Here is a 21,634-nt window from a genome sequence, read left to right as displayed (position 1 = left end):
CAAGTTGTTTACAAGAAACTCAGGATCTGGGGGTTCACTGCTCCCAACACTTAAAGGGTTTTGCCTTAGAGGGGTTGCTTGCCGAACAACCCCCTTCTCTTCTAAGTCACAACTAGGTGATTGCCCCCACTGACATGCACACATCTTCTCTCAGTGCCAAGCTTTCACTCTGCAGAGTAGGCTGTGCTCGGGTGTGATGTTCAGTGCTGTGTGAGCGTCCGTTGTGAGCCTGGGCTGGCAGACCCTACCCAGCAGACCCTACCCATACCCTCCATGACCCCAGCTGAGCCCTTAATAGCCGTTTACTGTTCTGCACTTGAGGAATGACAGGGACACGCCCACTTCATGAAGTCACATGACATCCCTGATGGCGCAGTGGTACGCATTGATTACTCTGACGTCGCTGGTTGTCCCTTTCTGCTTGTTGTGGGATGTTGGTCTCTGGTGTGAGCTAGCAGCCTTCGGGGTGGCGAAGGTACAGTCTGTGCTCGCTGCAGGCTGTGGGGGCTAGCCTTAGCGCCTTGCATGGATGGTGACAGCTACCAAAGATGGCAGCTGGCCACAGAGAGGAGGGAACTAAAGATCTAGGGAGCTGGCATCGAGTTCATAGCAGAGCCTCTCTGGATCTGCCAGGCCTGGAGTGGGACTCAGACGTCTTCATCTCTAACAACAGGCGCCTTCTGGTTCTGAACTGTTGCTTAGGGACCACACCTAGTAGTTTAGACCTTGCTTTATGGAAGTGAGGACTGGAGAGTGCACAGTAGTAAACCCTAGTATACCGTGGATTTTCCCCGACTGTTCATACCTAGGTTACTAACCTATAAATTAAGCACAGTAAGGGATTCAGAACTAAAATTAAATTAGAAAACTACATTGCACACTGCATTAGAAAGACATTTAGCTGGGTGTGGTGGCACATCCCTTTAATCCTGGGACTTGGGAGGCAGAGGCAGGTGAATATCTATGAATTCAAGGCCAGCCTGGGCTACGTAGTGAGACACTGTCTCACAATAAATAAAATAAAAATTATGTAAGGGTTGGGGAGTGGGATGTTCAGTTGGTCAAGTGAGCTGGCGTGTCCAAAGCCCTGGATTCCATCACCAAGAATCCAGCATAAATAAACCAAGGATGGTGGCACATCACTCAGGAGGTGGAGGCAAGAAGATCAGAAGTTCTAGGTCACTGTCAACTACATAGCCAGTGTGAGGCCAGCCTGCCTGGGCTAAGTGAGACCCTGTCTTAAAGAAAAATACTGAAGAGTTGTATAAAGGTTAAGAACTGAGAGCTTTTAGTATATAACATGGCAGCAGCCAACCCTTACGAATTGTTTACTTCTAGAACTTTCCATTTTCTGTTTTCAGGGCTCATAATTCTAGGTAACTGAGACTATAGAAAGCCATATTCATCCCTAGGGACTGAACACTCAGCCTTATACTCAGCTCCTTAGTGGGACAGGCGGACCTGGGTCTGGGGTATGACGGGCTCATTGCAGGGCAACTGTAAGTCATAATGCATCAGTTCAGGAGAGAGCTTTGGAGGTCGCGTGGGGTGTCTTGATGTTGTTGGTTGACATGTGTTCCTCAGGGTCACCTCACAGTTCAGTTTCCCTTAGAAAGTGCTGCTTCCTGTCCCACGGAGCTGTGGGCATCTCTGGAGGACAGCCCAGGAGCCAGTGGCACTGTCCCCTCCCTGTCAGCATTCACCACACCGCCACACTCCTCCCTCCTCAGCACCAGGCTCGCCACACCTGCCCTTAGCAGGGCCCTTAGATTAGCTGGGCCTGACATAGCCCAGTCCTCACTTCCCTAAGCACCTGCCCCCACCCTACAATTTAGACAGAGGAGGGCCTCATTCATGCCCGAGGCATTGTATGTAGGGCAGGGCACCAGCCGAGCTCAGGTGGGAAGGACCTATCTACGGGGCTGAGATCAGCAGGCTACCTGAGAACCCAGAACTGAGCCTGGGAGATGCTGGGGTGTGAAGTCAGCAGGCCCTCCAGAGAAAGCAGCAGGGATAGAATATACTAGAGGCCTCCAAGGAGCCAGGGCTGGACCACCCAGAGGATGAGGGCCAAGCAGAGGGTCCGGATGCAGGAGGGGGTCTGGCTTCCGATGTGCCAGCTCTGGAGAGAGCTGCTGCAGGAGGTGTGGAAGCCGGCTCACTTCAGGTCCTGAAGGACTGTGGGGCGGAACCTAGGGCCAGAGCCATCCCTGGAAGAGGGAGCTAGTCAGGCCGGTTTTTAGACACAGGGTTTCTTTGGAGCCTGTCCTGGAACTAGCACTTGTAGACCAGGCTGTCCTCGAACTCACAGAGATCAACCTGCCTCTGCCTCCCAAGTGCTGGGATTAAAGGCATGCCGCCACCGCCCGGCGCATGATTCATACTGTGACATTTTCATGGCACTTGTATTTATGTAAGTTTGGGACCACTCTTTTTTTTTTTTTTTTGGTTTTTCGAGACAGGGTTTCCCTGTAGTTTCTAGAGCCTGTCCTGGAACTAGCTCTTGTAGACCAGGCTGGCCTCGAACTCAGAGATCCGCCTGCCTCTGCCTCCCGAGTGCTGGGATTAAAGGCGTGCGCCACCACCGCCCGGCTTAGGACCACTCTTAAGTGGTCCCCAAAGTTGGCAAGTTGGCAGTTGACCTTTTCATTTTTAATTTTCAGTGTGGTAGATGTGGCCATGAGGAAGAATTTCACAGCCACAACCTTTCCCACCTCTGAATGTTTCCCGGCAGGCAGTAGGTTCCCGGGAAGCATTTTCTGTAACCTCCTTCTGGCTCCCTTGGAGTATGTTCGGGCTGACAGTCCTGTTCACAGTGTGGGCACAAGCCCTGTGTGGGTGAGGTGGCCGCTTACTCATTCACACGTGCGTCTTGCAAACATCTATTACGGGTAGAGATTCCATCTCCTGTGGCTAAGCCAGTTGCCACCAACATCTTGAGCTTGACTGACGGATGGAGGAGTGTTGGATTACGTGTCGTGTTCTGCCCTCCCTGTCCTTGTCACAAGTCAGGGGTCCCAGACAGCCTGTGCGGTCACACCCGCGCGTAGGGAATCAAGTGGTGGAACTATATAGCCTTGAGGATGCCATCCTCTCTTTCATCCGCTTTCGTTCACTTACTCATGTGCTAAGGAGAAAAATAAAGTTGGGCTCTGGACATAAGAAGTGATATGGAAGGCTATCGATGAGATGAATTTGAGCAGACACATGAGGGGAGGGAGAGAGACAGGTGAAAATCTGAAGGATGTCACAAGGAGAGGGAACAGCAAGCATGAACCCCTGAGATGTGGAATAAGCTTGGTGCAAGCGGGAAGTCAGGGGAGCTGTGTCTAAGCAGAGTGAGCATGGCGTATCAGGTGGACGGAAGTGGCTACAGCCAGATAATGCAAGGCCCTTGAATCGCTAAGGGAGATCTGGAAAGGGGGCCCCACCCCCAATCCTTTGAAGCGGGTTCCCACCCCTTGAGAACAATGGCATAGATCTTTCTCGCATATCTATGTGGGTGAACACCTGGGGCCCAGACTGTTTGCTCTTGGGTAAGGCCCTGGGAGTCCAAGTGGGAAGGGCCCGAGTTCCTCACTGGGACCCAAGACAGGAAGCTGGTAAAGATGTGCTGAGCTTCCCAAGGCTGGGACCCTCCATCCTGTCATTACTTAGGGGTGATACTGTGTCGTTTTAGAACAGCCAGTGGGTGTGTGTAAACACCGGGGGTTGTTTGTACACATTTAGTCTTTAATCTGTTTAGTTGATCAGATTTAACTTCCTTGTGGGGAAGTAAGCAGCCCTCTGACAGCTGTGGGTGGCAGTCAAGGACATCAGGTTCAGGAAGGGGTTTACACGGGGCTTACACGCTCCGGGATGGTTTTCCTACTCATAGTGCTTTACCCAGAGTGCACTATTGATTGGAGGCTGGGGGCTGGGCTGGTTGCCTGAGCCATGGGGCTCATCTTTTGCAAACCCAGATCAGTCTTCATGTGTTAATTCCGCTTCATACCCTATCTAAAAAAATTAACTCAAAATATGTTTGATCACCTAAGTATAAAACCTAAAGCCCCCAAAACCTCTTAGAGAAAGCCATAGAGATCACTCTTTATTGCTTTGGATGTAGCTGTGGGCTCCTGGCATATGGTACCAGAAGCCCAAACCACAAAGGATAAAGTAGTACATTGAGATCCATCAAAGCTAAAGTTTTGGGGCATCACATAAGTGATGGTAGTCTATAGGACAGGAGAAAGTGCTTTAGAATCATAAACCCATAAAAGTTTAACATTAGGAAATTATACCTAAAATTAGGGGCTGGAGAGATGGCTCAGCGGTCAGTGCTGCTCTTCCAGAGGAGCCGAGTTCTGCTCACAGTGCCCACGTTACGAGCAGCTCCTAACACCCGAGACTCCAGCTCCAGGGCCTGCCAGACCCTCTTTGGTTTCTGCGGACACTACGATCATAAGCACAAACTCACACACACTGTGTTTAAGAACAAATCCTTAAAAAGTGTCCTAAAATTTACCAGCTCTAATCTTGACAAGTTCATCGCAATAAAGGGTGGAGGACTTGAACGGACATCTCTCTTAAAGGTGGATGGCCAGTAAGCATGCATGAAAGGGCACACTCACTGTCGTTAGTCATTATGGCTGGGAGAACCCACGCCATGAGATACTTCTGTAGACCTAGGAGAATGGGCATAACTAGGAGAAAAGGGAGGGGAGAGCTGATGCAGAGGCCACCGAGGGGTGCTGCTTACTGACTTGCTCATCATGCCTTGTCAGCTTGCTTTATTATAGAACCCAGGACCACCAGCCCAGGGATGGCATCCATCCTCAATGGGCTGGGCCCTCCTCCATCAATCACTGATTAAGAAAATGCCCTACAGGTTTGCCTACAGTCTGATCTTACGAAGACATTCTCTTATTTGAGGTTCCCTCCTTTCTGATGACTCTAACTTGTGTCAAGTTGACATAAAAGTAGCCAGCACATCTTGAAAAAGGTAGATATGGAACTCCCACATGACCTGGCAGTCTGTCCTAAGGCACTGAACAAGCATCCAGACAAACACATTTGTTGTTGCTGTTCTGAGACAGGATGTCTTCGTGTAGCCCCGGCTGTCCTGGAACTCATGCTACAGACCAGGCTGCCCTCGAATTCAGAGATCCACCTGCCTCTGCCTACCCAGTGCTGCGATTAAAGGCGTGTGCCACCATGCCCAGTTCCAAATGGATTCTTGCACACTGAAGTTGATTGCGTCTTTAGGCACAACTGGAGAAAGCTTGGATGACTAAATGCCTGTGGGAAAATGCGCTGAGCTAAAGGAACTGAATGTTAAGTGGTAATGAGAAGGAAAAGGGTTGTGACACATTCTTAACATAGAGGATATGCCAAGGAATGGCAAGGCAGACTCCAAAGGAGATGCTTCATGATTCCACTTCATCCTCATTAGGTTTTTTTTTTTTTTTTGGTTTTTTGTTTGTTTTGTTTTGTTTTGTCAACTTGACACAAGCTAAAATCAAATGGAAGAGGCTCCTGAGTGGAGAAAAATGCCTCCATCAGATTGGCCTAGAAGCCAGTCAGTGGGGCGTCTTCTTGACTGCTCCCTGAAGAAATAGGACCCAGCCCACTTTGGGAGATAGCACCCCAGGCAGGTGTTCTGGGGTGTGTAAAAAGTGGGCTGAACAAGACGTGAAGAACAAGGCAGGAATTAGGGCATTCCTCCACGGTCTCTGCTTCAGATCCTGCCTTGCGCCTATAACCCATGAACTAATGAATGCTTTCCTCTCCAGGTTGACTTTGGCCATGGTGGGTTTTTTTTTTTATCACAATAGGAAGCAAACTAGGACACGCTTATATGAAAAATCAAAAATAGGCAGAAGGGAGATAGCTTGCTTGGAGTTGGGTAGAGGCCTATTGCTTAACAGGTACAGAGTTTCTGTTTGGAATAATGGAATATTCTAGAAATAGATAGCAGTGATGATTGCACAATATTGCGTATGAATATAAAATTGTACTTAAAAGAAGTAAAATAGCCAATTCTAGATATCCTACATAGTTTTAGGAGCACAATTTAGAAATAAGGTCGAAGTGTCCGGGGAAAGCTTGGTTCTGTCAGGAGCCCCGGGGTGTACTGTGTCATGAGGGTACCTCAGAGACACACAGGCTCACTCACTTCAGGGGCTGAACCCAGTCCTGTCTCTGGTCTGGATTTCCCTTGTGTCTCACTGACTGTGAGAGGCATTCAGGATGGCTCCCTGTGCCCATCTAGTTCAGAGTAAAGACCGCTCTGTCTGGTAAGAAAAAGTCAGAAAACAGCTTGGGTGATTCCCACCACACACACACACACACACACACACACACACACACACACACACACACGCTCCAGTTTGTCCTCCATAGCCTGTTCATTGGTCTTGCTGGGGTTTTGCTTGAGCATTGGTCTAGCCTCTTCCTGGAAGCTCACGCACACACAGCTTTCGAGGTTTTACCAGAAAACACACCTCTTCTGGGCCCTGCAGCCAGGAAGTTAGTGCCTGTCCTGGTCGCCTGCTCCTTCCTTCTCTGCGTTTTCTGTGTGTCCTTTTGAGACTTGAGCTACACTGATGAAGAGCCCGTTGAACGTCCAGTTGCAGGCATGCACACCCGCTTGGAATACTGTAAAACCAGAAGACGGGAGCTCCGCGACGTGCTTGAAGCCAGTGATGATGCGGAACGGGCCTGGGGTAGAGCGCAGATGTTATGATGTCCTGAAACAGATGTACACAGTTCAAACAAAGTCACCCTGCAGGTTGGCTTGTTGCTTTGCTTTAGGTATGCTCCCCAGAGCGGGTCCTTGGATGTCACCTGTGCATTCTCTTCTCCTCCAGGGTCAACTATCACCCGACGCTCAGAACCACCTTGCTTGGGCACATCCAGGGAGATTCTGCTGGGCCTGAGCACCTCCCCATTCGTGTTTTAGATTCTGAGGTTAGGTTATATCCTGTGTCCCTGCCGTACCAGGGTGTCCCCTAGCTAATAGTCTCCAATGACTGTTTTTATTAGATCCTCCGTTTGGGATCATTAGATGTGCCGGCAAGTGTAAAGGGCTAGGGTCTGGCTGAGTTCTAGTTTACAGAGTCCTGGCTACCATGAAGACCTCCCTGGAGTGTAGACTAGGAGGGGCCCAAGGTCAAATCCAGGGTCTGGTCTCAGGCACTTGTTGGCTCCCTCCTGCTCTTGGGAAGCTAATAATTAACCCTGGGAAGGCTTCTGTTCTGCTGGCCTTGATTGGCACACAATGCTTTCCGACACATACCTTTTACCAAACTGAGGAGGACATTGTTTGCTGTTTCTCAATTTGGAGAGGGGCTGAAATGGCCGTGACCTTCACAGAAAAGGGACTGTCCTCCTTTGGATGTTGTTTCTTTACGTTTTCTGGGGCACCTGTTCAAAGCATTGTGTCACCTTACAGTAGAGGAACACGGGTAATACACAGCCAATATCATTCCCCGAGTTTCTAATGTTGCAGAATTAATTGGGGAGAAAGGCAGCTTTTCTGGGCCATTTCCTTGATAGGAGGAAATTCGCCTACTTGTGAGCCCGGGGGAGTGCTCATGGAGATTATCTCACCGGGATAAGAATGGCCCTGTAGCCAGTAAATTACAGAGACAGCATGATGAAGTGTGGGGCCCTGCTTTACCTGCAGTGAATCACCTGTAATTCACCTCCCGCCCAGTGTCACGGGTCAGGAGACTCGGAGCTGCCAAGTGTGTAATGTAGAACCGACATTACTGCTGGAGTTGACTGGGCATGCTTCTCTGAGTCTAAGCTACTGACCTGTCTAATGGAGCAGTGCCGACCAAAGCCGCGATGTCAGAGCCTAGGGACATAGGAATGAGGTGAGAGGGCTGCCCTGCTTGAAACCCGCTGCTCCCAGGGAATGTTAACAGCTGAGACCTAGGAAGTCAGTTTGTTCAGAGTCTGTTAGTCTGTCTGCCAATGGCGGAGCCTAGGCATTCGGAGATACTCCCCCTAAAATGGGCTTTATTCAAGTCACCAAGCACTCCTGGCCTTCAACACATGTTGGGGCTCAGTCTAAATAAATGCAGCAATGCCATATATAATACATGTGTGTGTGTGTATATATGTATACACACACACACATAAACATACATACACACATATATTTTTTTCTTAAGAGTTTAAACATCAGCTTTTATTAGTACTAGGGACAGTTATACATTTCTTCAATTTTTTACACACTTAGTTTCTAGAACATGATGTTTGAATGTTCATATGCATTTCTTTCAACTTAGTCCCAAATACTGACATTTTGCATGCTGACTCTGTTTTAAGTTCCCTTGCCCCCACCGTCCTGAAACTTGCTCTTTGGACCAGTCTGGCCTTGAACTCACAGAGATCAATCTGCCTCTGCCTCCCTAGTGCTGAGATTAAAGGTGTGTGCCACCACCGCCCGGCTGTTTTAAGTCTTAAAGAGTTTTATTAGTCTTCTGCTCTCGTTTTACCAAGAGACAAAACCCCAGGAAGCTGAAGAGGCGCCATGAAAGTACATCTTTATCTCTGTTTCTAGAGGCACTGGCAGCTGGCATGGTTACAGTGCCTACCTAGTCCAGGCCGAGATGGCCTGTGGGATTGAGGCCTTCCAGGCAGAGGGCTTCAGGGCTGGAATGAGCCTCTCAGGGCTCCTGCCTAGGAAACCCATGAGAGAAAAGGTAGCTGAAGAAAAGCCTCTTCAGCTGAATAATCAAAATGGAAGGATGCCGGAAAGTGGGTGTGGGAGCAAGGGTAAGGCTGGGAGCATTTTTCTGTGTTGCCTTGAGATAAAAGCTTGGGGAAGGCTCTGCACGACGGTTGTGAGGATTGTTTTTTTCCTGGCCAGGCTGTCCCTGGCTTCAGGCTTGTTGGCAGGGGTAGAGGCTGGCAGGACAGTCCACTGTGAGATTCCAGCCTCTTGGCTGGGACTCACCGTGATTAGCACATCTCAAACCTTTTCAAGTGACTTTAGCTGTTTTCTTTAGTGGAGGCTTCTGCTGCTTTTGGCTGTAAAGGGGCGGGGGCTGGAGCCCAAGACAGAAATATCAGAGGCTGACACCCAAGTAGGTGTGGCCACGACTGAGGGCAAATATTAACACAGTATTTTTGTAAAGTTTATGCAACTTGATTCATGTTCCTGTAGAGTAAATTTATTCCATCCTGTTTTTTCCAGTCTGTTCCGAGCTTGGTGGAACTATCCACAGGCAAGATGAAAAGAGGATGGTCACTTAATTTTAGGGAGAAAGTGCTAAGAACCGAGCACACTTCTTTGCCAGTTTTTAAGCCTTACATAACACCTTGCTGTGTCTTCACACTGCTTTGCCCCTCCCCCCCCAGCTCATGATCTGATGGACCGTTTAAAACTTCCAAGAATGGGGCATCCATTTAGAATGATTTCCGTGGAAATCTATGTAAGTTTGAGAAGTTGGGAATGGCTTCCATAAATAGAAACATACCCTGGGCACTTTCAAAACAGAAGTCGTGATAGAATTTTGGTCCCCGAAGCCTAAAGCTCATTTATCACACTCTCTAGTATCCTTCTCAACACGGGTGTCATCGAGTTCCTCCACTAGTTACCTCTAGTGATGGGCGTTGGTCAACTAAGAACCGCCCACATTCCACTAGGTTTTTTCAGAGTTCCCCCACCCTTCGAATGAGTAGCTCAGTATCTATCTCCCTTGTTTATGCAGCCTTTTTTTTTGTGTGTGAAGACAGCTTTCGGTTGTGTGAGTTTACATTCATCTAGTACTTAATTATGGACAAGTGGATTTCTTTTTCTATAAGTTATACTAATATGATTATACTAATACATACAAACTTGCTTAAGCATGTTTTTGACACTTCCTTTTACCAAAACTTGAATTTCTGGGTTATCAAATGATTTTGGTAACTATGTATATTATGCAGCCTTTTTCTTTAAGCTTTTTCTTCTGTTGAGCAGAAATCTGTGTCCTTGTCTTTCTTTTATTGTTCCTATAAGTGTACTGTGTGTTTGAGGGTGCCTGTGTGTACGAGGGCCATAGCCTGTTTGTAAACATCAGAGGATTTAAACATGGCTGTTGGTACTTGCATTCTCCCATGATTGAGATCAGGGTCTTTCTTCTGTATTTCACTTTTGTATACCATATTTTGTATACCAGGTTAACTGCCTGTGAGCCTCTGGGAATTCTCCTCTCTCTGCCTCACATTTTGCCACAGGAGCTCTGGGAGTCTACGCAGAGGGTGGCCAGCTTAGACCCCGGCTTTGAACCCAGAACCCACGTTCTCACACTCACTAAGCCATCTCCCAGGCCCTGAAACCTATATATTTCACCTATTTAACCATTGGGTTAAAAAGAATCAGTACAGCCAGGCAATGGTGGTGCACTCCTTTAATCTGCGCTCGGAAGGCAAAGGCAGGCCGACCTCCATGAGTTCGAGGCCAGCCTGGTCTACAAAGAGAGTTCCAGAACATCCTAAGCTGTTACCAAGAGAAACCCCATCTCCAAAAACAATATTAAAAACAAAAACAAAGAAAGTGGCTAATTTGCAAACGTGTTCTCTGAAAGGCTCAAAACAGTCCGGGGAGGGAGGGAAATCAGCCTTTTTCTGGATGAGGAAAGTGAGTCTTAGAAAAAAACGTAAGCAATTCCGAGGCTCCTTCTCACTAGGAAGCGGCTAAGCTGGAGTTCCCACCTTCCGACTGCCTGGTGCTAAACCTCTCACCAGATCCAGATTCCTCTTTTGTGTAAAAGCCTCTAAAGAAACCTCACCTAATCTTCCTTGAACTTTCGCTAAAATCGCAGTTATCCCTCAGGCAAGAGAGGCCCCAGAGCTCCTAAAACCTCTCTGAACTTCCCCTCCTGACCTTTCGGTGTGGTCCTGCGGCTGGGGCGTCTTACCCTGGGCCTGGAAACTGCGGTGAGCTGGTCCCATCAGCCTGGAAGGCCCCCAGCTCTGTAGCGGTCCCCTAGGCTTCTTATCCTATGGAAGCTAGGCTCCCAGCACCTCTGCCTTCCCCCACTCCCTTGCCACTTCCTGGCTTGGCCTGGGGCCGAGTAAATGAATACTGAGTGAGTAAATGGTCCGAACTCCTTTGCCAAAGAAATAACAAAGGAAGCCAAAAGTAATTATAAACAAGATCTTCAGGTGGGGGGGGGCCAGCGTTAGGGGGAGTAGGGAAGGTGGGGTGGGGGGTATGACAAAAATAAAATAATCGAGTATAAGACTGGAATTTGGGGATTACTTGGAGGCTGTTGGGAGACACCCTGGCCCAAATTTAAGTAAGTTCTAGAAGAGTCTCTTCCCACAGCATGACCTGGTCAAAGCCATCCATCTCTGGACCTTGTGTTTGACCTATTTGTCCCAGCAGGCAGGTTTTTGGCTTCTGGATTCACTGAGGTGGTAGAGAACAGGGCAAGTTCACCTGTGCCTGTTGGGTGAGTGCATGGGCCCTGCACCGCCCACACCGTGTGTCTTCCCGGAAACAGTCCTGAGAGGGGAGGTGGGTCCTGTGAGGTGTGGTTTCCGCATGATAATATCTTCCCAAACATTAACATAACTAATAAAAAAATTCTCATTTTCAACGGTATTTCCAACAGGTATTGTCAGCCGGGGAGAAGAGTCACCTGAGGGAGGCCTGGACCTGGGGACTTTTGGCTGCCTTTGTCCTCTAAAGGGCTTCCCTTAGCTACTCAGAGTGGCCATGCTCTCAGGCTGGGCCTGGTTTCCTCTTGCCCCAGGCAAATCTGTGTTAAGGTTGCTGAGGCCTACAGGGCTGGGAACCTGTTTCCCTTTATACTATAAAGTTTATAGGCAACCTCTGCACCGCCTGCAGCTCCAGAAGCCTGCTTTTTATACTGCACTCAGAGGCGCTGAAGCCACTTCTTAACCTCCCAATGTCCAGGCTAACTTTTTTTATTTTGTTAGCTTTGTTAAGTGTCATGGTGTCCAGACTATAAATAAAACCTATAAATAAACCCTGGGCTCTAGAATAAGAAAACTATTTGGCATTTTGAAGTCGTCTGAGAACAAGGGTGCTAATTACAGGTCTTGGTTCGAATTGAACTTATCGGACAAATTATTCCTTAACAGCTTTGGTGATGGTGGGGCTTCTTTGGGAGCCACCCACCCACCCTCAGCCCCACCAACCAGTTAAAGATCTAGGGACAGAGTTGTGTGAAGTCAGGGCTGATGCGCTTCCTATGAACGAAAGGTATTAAATCCTTTTGCAAATGCCTACCCGGTCTTTTTTTTTTTTTTTTAACATTTTGTTTTCACATCATTGTGATTACCATTGGTTAGCAGGTTTTAAGCTTTAAAACTATTTTAAAAGTTTTTTTTTTGTATATAAGCTTAAGAGAAGTTGTTTACCGACTTTAACAATTTAGCAATAAATGTGAAAATGCCTTGCTTGTGTTTGTTTTTTGTTTGTTTGTTTGTTTTGAGACAGGGTTTCCCTGTGTAGTCCTAGCTGTCCTGGAACTCACTCTGTAGACCAGGCTGGTCTCGAACTCACAGAGATCCACCTGCCTCTGCCTCCCGAGTGCTGGGACTGAAGATTCGCTCCACCACACATGGCAAAAATGCCTTTTTAAAGAAGAAACTTGTTTTTCTAACTTAGATGTGTTTGTTACATGTGGTGTGTGTGTGTGTGCCTGTGACATATGTGCATGCGTGTGGGTATGTGTTACATGTGTGTGTTATATGCGGTGTGGGTATGTGTCTTACATGTTGTGTGTGTTATGTATGGTGTAGGTATGTGTATGTGTTACGTGTGGTATGGGTATGTGTTTACATTACATGTAGTGTGTGCTGTGCCAAGTCCGTGGGGACCCCAGAAGACCACCAGGGAGACCGACTCACTGAAATGCAAAAGCAAGGTTTACTGTGTGCACAGTACAAGTTGGCAGGGACCTCAAAGCAACTGGCGCAGTTTCGGCAAGAGGAGGTACCCACCCCCCCCTTAGAGGGCATTATTTAAAGGCAAAACCCAGAGAAGTTACATTAGCAGGATGTGGGGTGAGGGATTTCTAAAGTTTAGGACTCCTGATTGGCTGACATTTGTCTAGGGGTGTCCTGGTGAAAATCAATGGGTGTGTGCTGGCAGGTGATCCTATCTAGCAGGGTTGGAATGTTAGGAATTTCCTCTGGAGGGTCTGTTCCTGGGTGGTGCCTGGGTAGTCGCTATTTGTGGTCTTTCTCAGAGCCAGGTATTGCCTCAGGGTAAACTACTGAGACTCAGGCCTCTATGGAGCTTGTCATGGCTGAGTCCTACAGTGTGTGTGTGTGTGTGTGTGTGTTACATGTGGTGTGGGTGTGTGTGCCTTTGGAGGCCCAGGGTTGATGCTGGGAGCCTTCCTCAATCACTCTCCCCGTCTTATTCTTTGAGGCAGAGGAAGACAGCTTCCTCTCATGGTCTCCCATCTCTGCCTACCGAATGCTGGGGTTATCCATGCCTACCCAGCATATACATAGGTGCTTGGGAATCATATTCAAACCCTAAACAATTTACACACTGAGCCATCTCCCCACCCCTGGTTTAGTAGGCGTTCAATACTGACTGTGTATATTGAAAACTGAAGTTAATAGTAAATTAGTATATTAACCTTTGTATTGTTATGCATTGTATTTAAGAAATTAAGAAAGCCAGAAAAGTAAAATGAGAGTGGATAGTATTGATCCGTTTACAAAAATCACAGCCGTGAGAAAAAAAGGTTAGATTCCGTGTGCCGCTTCATAATTTGGTTACCAGCACATAATTAAAATTGATCAGCCAAAGCCATGGTGATGGATGTGTTTTCCTACGTATGTGGGCATTTCACAAGCGAGAACGAAAACCACTGATTTTTAATTCACTTGGGCTGAATTGAACTTCAAAACATTTGGCAAGCCTAATAAATCACACTCCACGTAGGCACCCCCCCCCTCTCTCCTTTTTTAGGAAAACGCTAGCTGTCTCTTGCATGTGCTTGGGAGAGGGATGCCCTGTGTGCGAGTGTGCCCGTCTTTATTCTCAGGTGTTCCAGATTGATAAGAATTTGGGGTCAGGACAACGCCTGCTACTTTGAGGGCAGAAGCCAGGACAGCAGGTGTCAGAGCACTTTTTGAACTTTCCTTATTTGTTTGGACATCTGTGCTAATCCCAGCCCTGACATACAGCCTGGAGAAATCTGCATCAGCAATGCTTTAGGAAGCACCTCTCCCACCCTGGGTGATGGGATAGCTGCTTTTTATGTAGCTCTGGGAAATAACTGTAACGTAGCCTCGGAAGCTGACATAGTACTCTGGCCCCCAAGACCCTGATGATAGGCATAGATGGGCAAAACCAGAAGAAATCCTGGAGATTGTGGTTGACAGTGTTCCAGGGTGTGGCTCTCGGTTGCCTGTATCATTGTCTGGGGAAAGGGGTGTTTGTTAGAAGTTTGCTTCTCTGTCACAGTGAATAAGGTATGGTTTCAGATTGCATCCCAAGGCAGGAGGAAAGGAAGACAGGTCCAGACTAATTTGTAAAACTTGACTATGAGCTGTAACATAAACGCTTGTTCTGCGTTTGTCTCCTTGAGTGAGGTCATTTCACTGTGCTTAGGAGATAAATGTCCATGATCTTGGGAGACCTGTGCTGAAGAGTTTAGGAGTAAAGTGATAATCCAACCCATAGCATGTGCTGAGAGCAAGCCCTGGGTGCTGTGTATATGCATGTGTGGGCGTGTGCACGAGACTGCGCATCTCAGACCCACCTCTGCTTTAGGAGTGCTGGGATTGAGGGGTACACCATCACACCTGCTTGCCTCTTACATTTTTTTTTTTTTTTTTTTTGGTTTTTTTCAAGACAGGGTTTCTCTGCAGCTTTTAGAGCCTGTCCTGGAGTTAGCTTTTTTTGTAGACCAGGCTGGTCTCGAACTCACAGAGATCCGCCTGCCTCTGCCTCCTGAGTGCTGGGATTAAAGGCGTGCGCCACCACCGCCCGGCTGCCTCTTACATTTTTTAATTATGTGTGACTGTATCCGTGTGAGCACAGGTGCCCACAGAGGCCAGAGCTTGGTAGCAGATGTCTTCCACCGTCAAGCTCCATTGATGTACTGAATACCCTCTCTTGCTCAACTCGGAGCTCATGGATTCTGCTAGTTCAGATAGCCAGTTGCCCTGCCCAGGGGCCTCCCATTTCCTCCGCCTCCTGAGCACGGAGGTTACAGGTGGCCACATTATTTGGGCGCTGGGATCCAGACTCCCTAACTCCAGTCCTCACACCAGATGGGCAGTGCCTCATCCCCAGAATCAGCTCTCCACCGCTGTAAAGTTTTATAGGTAGGAAGGCATGCCCACTTCCTTTAGGATTTAAGGGACACTTTACTTAGCCTGATCTCAAAACAGGGCCTGGGGACATCATGGGTCAGGTGGACGCAGCGCACGTGTGATGTGATTGTTAAGGACAGGGTTGACTCCCCCTCTATACCCCACCCTACGCCAGGACTAAATTAGTACAAAATGCACCCCAACTTCTGTGTGTTCCCAGCAAAAAGAAAAGGCAATACTGATACCAAATAAAGCATCTCGCTCCCATCTATTAAATATTGATAATTGAGAAAGAAATGCTGGTGATTTGGTGAGTCATTGCCTCAGGTGGCTGATGGTACGTTGTGTTCTTTTCTGTGCTAGACAGCTCCCTCTCCAGTGGATTGGTCATCTGTTGATGCTCAAAATTAGAAAAGAAAATTAAAAAAAATGAAAGAGAGGGGAAGAACGCGTTCCTTAGCCCGATGGGGAAGAAGGATTAGGAAGAAGCAGCCGAGCTGCCTGGCAAACAGGATCAGAGCTGACACCTGCGTCGCCCCTAAGTCTCAGGGTTGGAGGAGAGTGCTTCCTCCTGGTGGCCACTAGATGGTAGTATTGCCAAGGTCAGCCTGCATGTGCTTACCTGGCTTGGTTCTAGAAGCAAGGCCCACCCATGGTTTTCTGACACAGAAAACTCATGCCCGGTTCTTTTCTTTAAAAAGATCAGGGTGTGGTGCGGCATGCCTAGTCCTGGCATCTGGCTAGTGGACGTAGGAGCACCAAGACTTTCAAGGCTATCCTTGACCACATAACAACTTCTAGGCCTAAAAGACCTAAGACCCTGTCTTCGTTAAATCAATATTTGCTTACTTGTTTATGTTTTTCTGAAAGTCTCGTGACCTTAAGCCTCTACCTCTGCCTAAGGTGCCGGATTGCCTGTGGGTGTTGCCTGGTTTATACAGTACTGTGGATGGAACCCAGGGCCCCATGGATGCGAGGCAGGCACTCTACCAACTGAGCTACATCCCTAGGCCTTGAAACACATTCTTCAGCTAAAGGTCTAATTTCCTTTTTTCCCCCTTAGAGGTATTTAACATCTGTAGCAGTGACTGGCTTTGAACACCCAGTGAATTGCTTTAAAAGGAATAACATTCGAGAAAGGAAACCTCTCTCTGTCTAAGACAGTTGACATCAAGATAGCCCTACAAAATCTGGACTCTATAGTCCAGCACCTGTTCACATCCGAAACTTAGCCTTGTATCCTGGCATGGTGGCACAGACCTGTAATCCTAGCACTTGGGCATGCCCGACCTCAGCTATGTAGTAAATTGGAGGCTAGCCTTGGCTGCCTGAGATCCCATCTCCACGGTAATAAATAAACATAAATACACAATGCCTTTTATTGGATGTCTGGTGTGTGTGAGGCACCTTCTGTAATATTCCATCTCTAAGTTTGCAGGATTTACCGAGCCCCAGCTGTGTGCATCACGAGAGCATGCTTTTTCTATAAATGTTTTCCGAATCTCATCTTTGATTACGATCTGAATCACAGTAGAATCTACGGAGGGTTCCAGCTCTCCCCAAGCTGTAGCTCGTTGATTTGGAATCCTGTGCAAATAGGCTTGGCTCCCATGATGCCGGTGCTCGCACCTGCAGCTGTGATGGTCTGTGGTTACTGAGGCCAGTGTGTTCCTGTTTGGGTTTTGGCTTTGTTTAGAATTAAGAGGCTTATAAAGGAAGCCATAGAAACCCTGAGTTCCCCAATTGCTGCGGTACAGGAAACAGGGCAATTACTCAGCATCCATTGTCCAAGCAGACTGTTTAAGATACAATTTCAAGACAATCTGGAAACACCTCCTGGCTTGATAATGTGTAGTTTAGCAGCGGGCAAGCTCTTATCAGGGTTTGCTCTGGGGACAATCACAGGAAGAACATTCTGCGGTTCTCATAAATGTCACCGTTCTTAGACTCCAAGGCCTTCGTGTGACAATCAGGGAGAAGGGAAAAGTCTCTCTGAGTATGTTCTGTGACCATGCTGGGAAGCATCGTCAACCATGGTTCAGTTTCCAGTGCTGGGATTCCCAGGCTGGCCTAGGGAATGGCTATCTGAACTCTGCCTGTGGTTGGCTCATCAACTCATGTTGTTTTCATTCCCGGGTTCCTCCTTGAAGTCCCTGTTGGTTTTATGTCCAGGGTCTGTGTGAAACTATCTGCTCTGGCTATGTTCTAAGGCCAGCCATGTGAAAAGCTGCTGTCTGAACCTCAGCTCCCAGTCTGCCCTTTGAGGGACTCCCAAAGGCCCCGTATCCCCGTGGGAGGCAGAACCAATGAAAGCCTCATTTTCAGAAGTTGCCTCAAGAAGCTCTAAGGGGCGCTGCCTGTTAATACTGTACTTCATAATGATGGTATTGTAGCTTCCAAAAAGCACAATTCACCTGAGATTCTTCAACAAGAAGCAAGCAGCGGAGTTGACATTTTCCGTTGCGTGTGGGATAACACAGTCGGGGACATGTTTGTTGTCTTCTGATAACTTTTTGTATTACTCAGAAAATGCATCCCTGATTCTGGTGACATTTTTATTGAAAAGGGCATGGAGGAGGTGGTGGGTGGGTGGAATTTTCTGTGATTGAGTGTGAGTGTGAGTGTGTGTGTGTGTGTGTGTTTTCTCACTGCCGGTCCCAGGAATTTTTTCATTAATGTTTGAGATTTCCTGTCCTAGATAGCTACTTTTAAAAGCTAGAACTTTTACCTAGAACTCCTTAAGTCTATGTTAGGGACCCAGTGCACCGCTTCTGTCCTCTTCCTATATCCAGTCTGTGGTTCCTGCTGTCCCAGAAGCTTAATTTTCAGTCTCTGGTCTGCTCCGCCCTCTGGTCTCTCGCTGCAGAGTAACACACGTCTGTCTTCTCACCGCCTGGGTCTTTACCTTTGGCCCTGCCCTGACATTTGGTGCTGTCTTTCTGGGTGTCTAAGCCTTGTTCCCCACGAGCAGACAGACCCCGAATGGCTAATGACTAACTCGAGCATCACTTGGAAGACTAAGATTCACACAGATACTCAGACCCCACTCAGAACCACTGCATTTTGGTCCAGTCCTGCTCCATCTCCTCAGATTGCAGTGGGAGGAGCGCTGGATATCTCCCCTCCAGCCACACTCACACCATCTTTCTGTCCTGCCTGTGCTGCTCTGTCAGCCTGAGCTTGCCTGTCACTTTCTAACGTTTCTTCCCCCCCCCCCAGCTTTTATGACTTCACTTTCTGTTTAATTCTTCTGGGCATTTATTGGTTTACTCAAGGACTTAATGGATTGCCTGTCAGAGCTGGGTGTCATTGGTACAGCGAACAAAAGCAGACCTTATTCCTAGTCTCCTGGAGCTTGGTGTGTAGTGGGAAACGCAGCTAGCAACACACACCGTGAGTTCTAAGTGCAGCCTGTCAGTGAGAACGGTGGAGAGCATCCAGGACACCCTGTGTAACCAGCTGGGAGACTGGCGGCCCTGAAGGGGCGGGACTTGTTCGGAGTGAGGGGGAAAGCAGGAAGCCCGGCTGAAGCAGGGAGGGCCACGTGTGCTCTAAAGCTTCCTTCTGCACTTGCTCTTCCACTTAGTCAGTTAATCTCATCTTCTCCCTTCCATGATGAATTGTGCTTCCTGTGTTCTCTGTGGCGGTCCAGAGACTCAGCACACCCGCGGGGAGGCTGTGGCCATGTGCTCAGTTTCAATTCTCGTCAGCCTTTTTATCCTACCATCCCATCATGGAGCAGTTGGCAGAACCAGTTTCCTTACTCTTCCAAAACACAGTGGTCAGATTTTAAATTGCCCTGTGATACTCCCCCTACTTCCTCCTTTTAGGTTTTTTTTTGGGGGAGGGGTTGCTTGTTTGTTTGTTTTGAGAAAAAGTCTCTATTCTAATAGTTCTGTTTGCCCTGGAACTCACTTTGTGGATCAGGCTGGCTTCAAACTCATAGAGATCCACCTGCCTTTGCCTCCCAAGTAGTGGGATTAACAGCTTGTGCCACCAAGTCCAGCCTGTCGCTTCCTTCTTAAAAGCATCTCAAGGGCCTGGGGAGAATGCTCGGCTGGTAAATACTTGCCATACAAGTGTGAGGGCCAGAGTCTGGACTCCCTTGCACCTATATTGAGAGCTGAGCGCAGCAATGCACATCCGTAATCCCAGCAGCAGGGAGGCAGACAGGAGGACGGTGGGCCGCTGGGCCAGCTGGCCTGGCCACATGAGTGATCTCTGGCTTCAGTGAGAGACCTGTCTCAAAATTAATTAATTAATTAAAAGCTAGAATAAAGATAGAGGGCCGGTGTTGGTGAGACAGCACAGCTGGTAAAGGTGTCTGCCCTCAAGCCTGAGTTCATTCCCTGGGACCCATGAAGTAGATGGAGAGGACTGGCTCCTGTAAGCTGTCCTCTGGTCTCCACATACTCACTGTGGCACATGCATGCACAGGCACGTGCGCGCGCACACACACACAAACATACACAAACATACACATGCGTTTAACATGTGACAAAGTGGAGAGGGATTAAGGAAGTCATGGAGCATCGACTGCTATTGCTCTCTGGCTTCCACTTTCAGGTACGTGTGCGTGCACACTCGCATGCACACACAGTAACATACAAAAGCATTCTGGACACCATCCAGAGGTTGCCACTGCTTTATCTGCTACCAGCACTGATTAATGCCCGTTTTTAACTTTTTGTATATGGGACTGTGCTGTAGGTAAGATGTTGAGTCTGGCTTCTTTTATAGGAAAAAAAAAAAGTCTTGTGTTGTCTTCAGCAGGGATGCATGCCCGCCCTTTGCTGTGCAAGGGTGCTGGTCTGAACATGCTACAACTTATCCACCCTACAGCTGATGGTAGCTTAGGTCTCTTCCCATTTGGTCATATGATGAAGAGCCTTGTATATACATTTTTGTGACCACAATGTATTTTTGTTGTTGTTTTCTATTAGGCACATACCTAGAAATGTGATTTTTTTATGCCACGGAACATTTGTGTGTTCAGCTTGGTGGAGAGACTGCCCAACAGTTTCCAAAAGTAGTTGTGTTCGTTTATGTTCTTTGCCGCAGCTAGCAAAAGTTGGAAAAGGTGGACACCTTCCACCATGGTGTCTGTCTTAAGTCATAGTCCTGCAGTGGACATGTGGGGAACTTTGATTGTGGCTTTACTTTGTATTTATTTGACAGTCAATTGTCTAAGTACTACCGTTCTTTTCTCCTTTTTATTTTTTTAAAAAAAGAAAGTCTTGCCGGGCGGTGGTGGCGCACGCCTTTAATCCCAGCACTCGGGAGGCAGAGGCAGGCGGATCTCTGTGAGTTCGAGACCAGCCTGGTCTACAAGAGCTAGTTCCAGGACAGGCTCCAAAGCCACAGAGAAACCCTGTCTCGAAAAACCAAAAAAAAAAAAAAAAAAAAAAAGTCTTTAAATTTCTTCAATTACGGTTATGCACGTGTTTTCTGAGTATAGGTGTGTGCAGTTCCTTCAGAAGCCTGAAGAGGGCAGGGCAATGGGCCTGCTGGAGTTAACTAGCAGTTCTAAGCTGCCGGAAGTGGGTGCTGGGAATAGAACGTCAGTCTCTACAGTAGCTGTACGAGCTGCCAACTGCTGAGCCAGCTCTCCAGCCCCTCTCCCCGTTGTCTGCTGCATTGTTTCATCTTGTGGAGCTAAAGGAATACTTAAGTCTTTGTAGATCTGTTGCAGATATACCCTGCCGCTGTGGGGACTCCTTTTTTGGTCTTCTGAATAAAATGTTCTCTTTTAAGTCGACGTCTTGGGGCCGAAGAGATGGATCAGTGGTTTAGAGCACTTCTTGCCCTTGCAGAGGACCCAGGTTTGATTCCCAGCACCCACAGGATGGCTCACAACTATCTGTAACTCCAGGTCCAAAGGATCGACCAGTGTTCTCTTCTGACCTCTGAGGGTACCAAGTGTGTATGTGGGGTACAGATATAGGCATGCAAAATATTCGTCAACATAAATATTTTTTTAACTATACTGATTTTTAAGACGATGTTGTATTTATTTTATGTATGCGAATGTTTGCCTGCGTGTCTGTAAGTGTACCTTCTGTATGCAGTGCCTGTGGAGGCCAGAAGAGAACACTGGATCCCCTGGGACTGTGGTTCTAGGCAGTTGTGAACCGCCATGCGAGTCCTGGGAATCCAACTCAGGTCCTTTGGAAGAGCAGTCAGTGCTCTTAACTGCTAAGCCTTCCCACCTTTAAAGACATTTCTTTTACAAAGTAGAAGTTCTTAATATAATTTATTAACCAGATTTTTCATGCTTTACATTATATTTATTTCATACTTAGTTTTGTGGAAATTACAAATTACCTAAGGTAAGAATTGCACT

The 21,634-nt window shown here is 47.7% G+C and overlaps 1 protein-coding gene across 5 annotated transcripts in view; it reads left to right on the top strand.

Annotated features, from left to right (window-relative positions):
* Nucleotides 1–21,634, top strand: part of Ptpn3 (protein tyrosine phosphatase non-receptor type 3) — a 113,905-nt gene that overhangs the window by 14,931 nt on the left and 77,340 nt on the right. The window lies entirely within an intron of this gene.

The sequence above is a fragment of the Arvicola amphibius genome, chromosome 11 (genome assembly GCF_903992535.2).
Source record: "Arvicola amphibius chromosome 11, mArvAmp1.2, whole genome shotgun sequence".
In the NCBI taxonomy this organism is placed as follows: domain Eukaryota; kingdom Metazoa; phylum Chordata; class Mammalia; order Rodentia; family Cricetidae; genus Arvicola; species Arvicola amphibius.
Note: the sequence above shows the minus strand (reverse complement) of the source record. Positions and strands in the feature narration are given on the sequence as shown.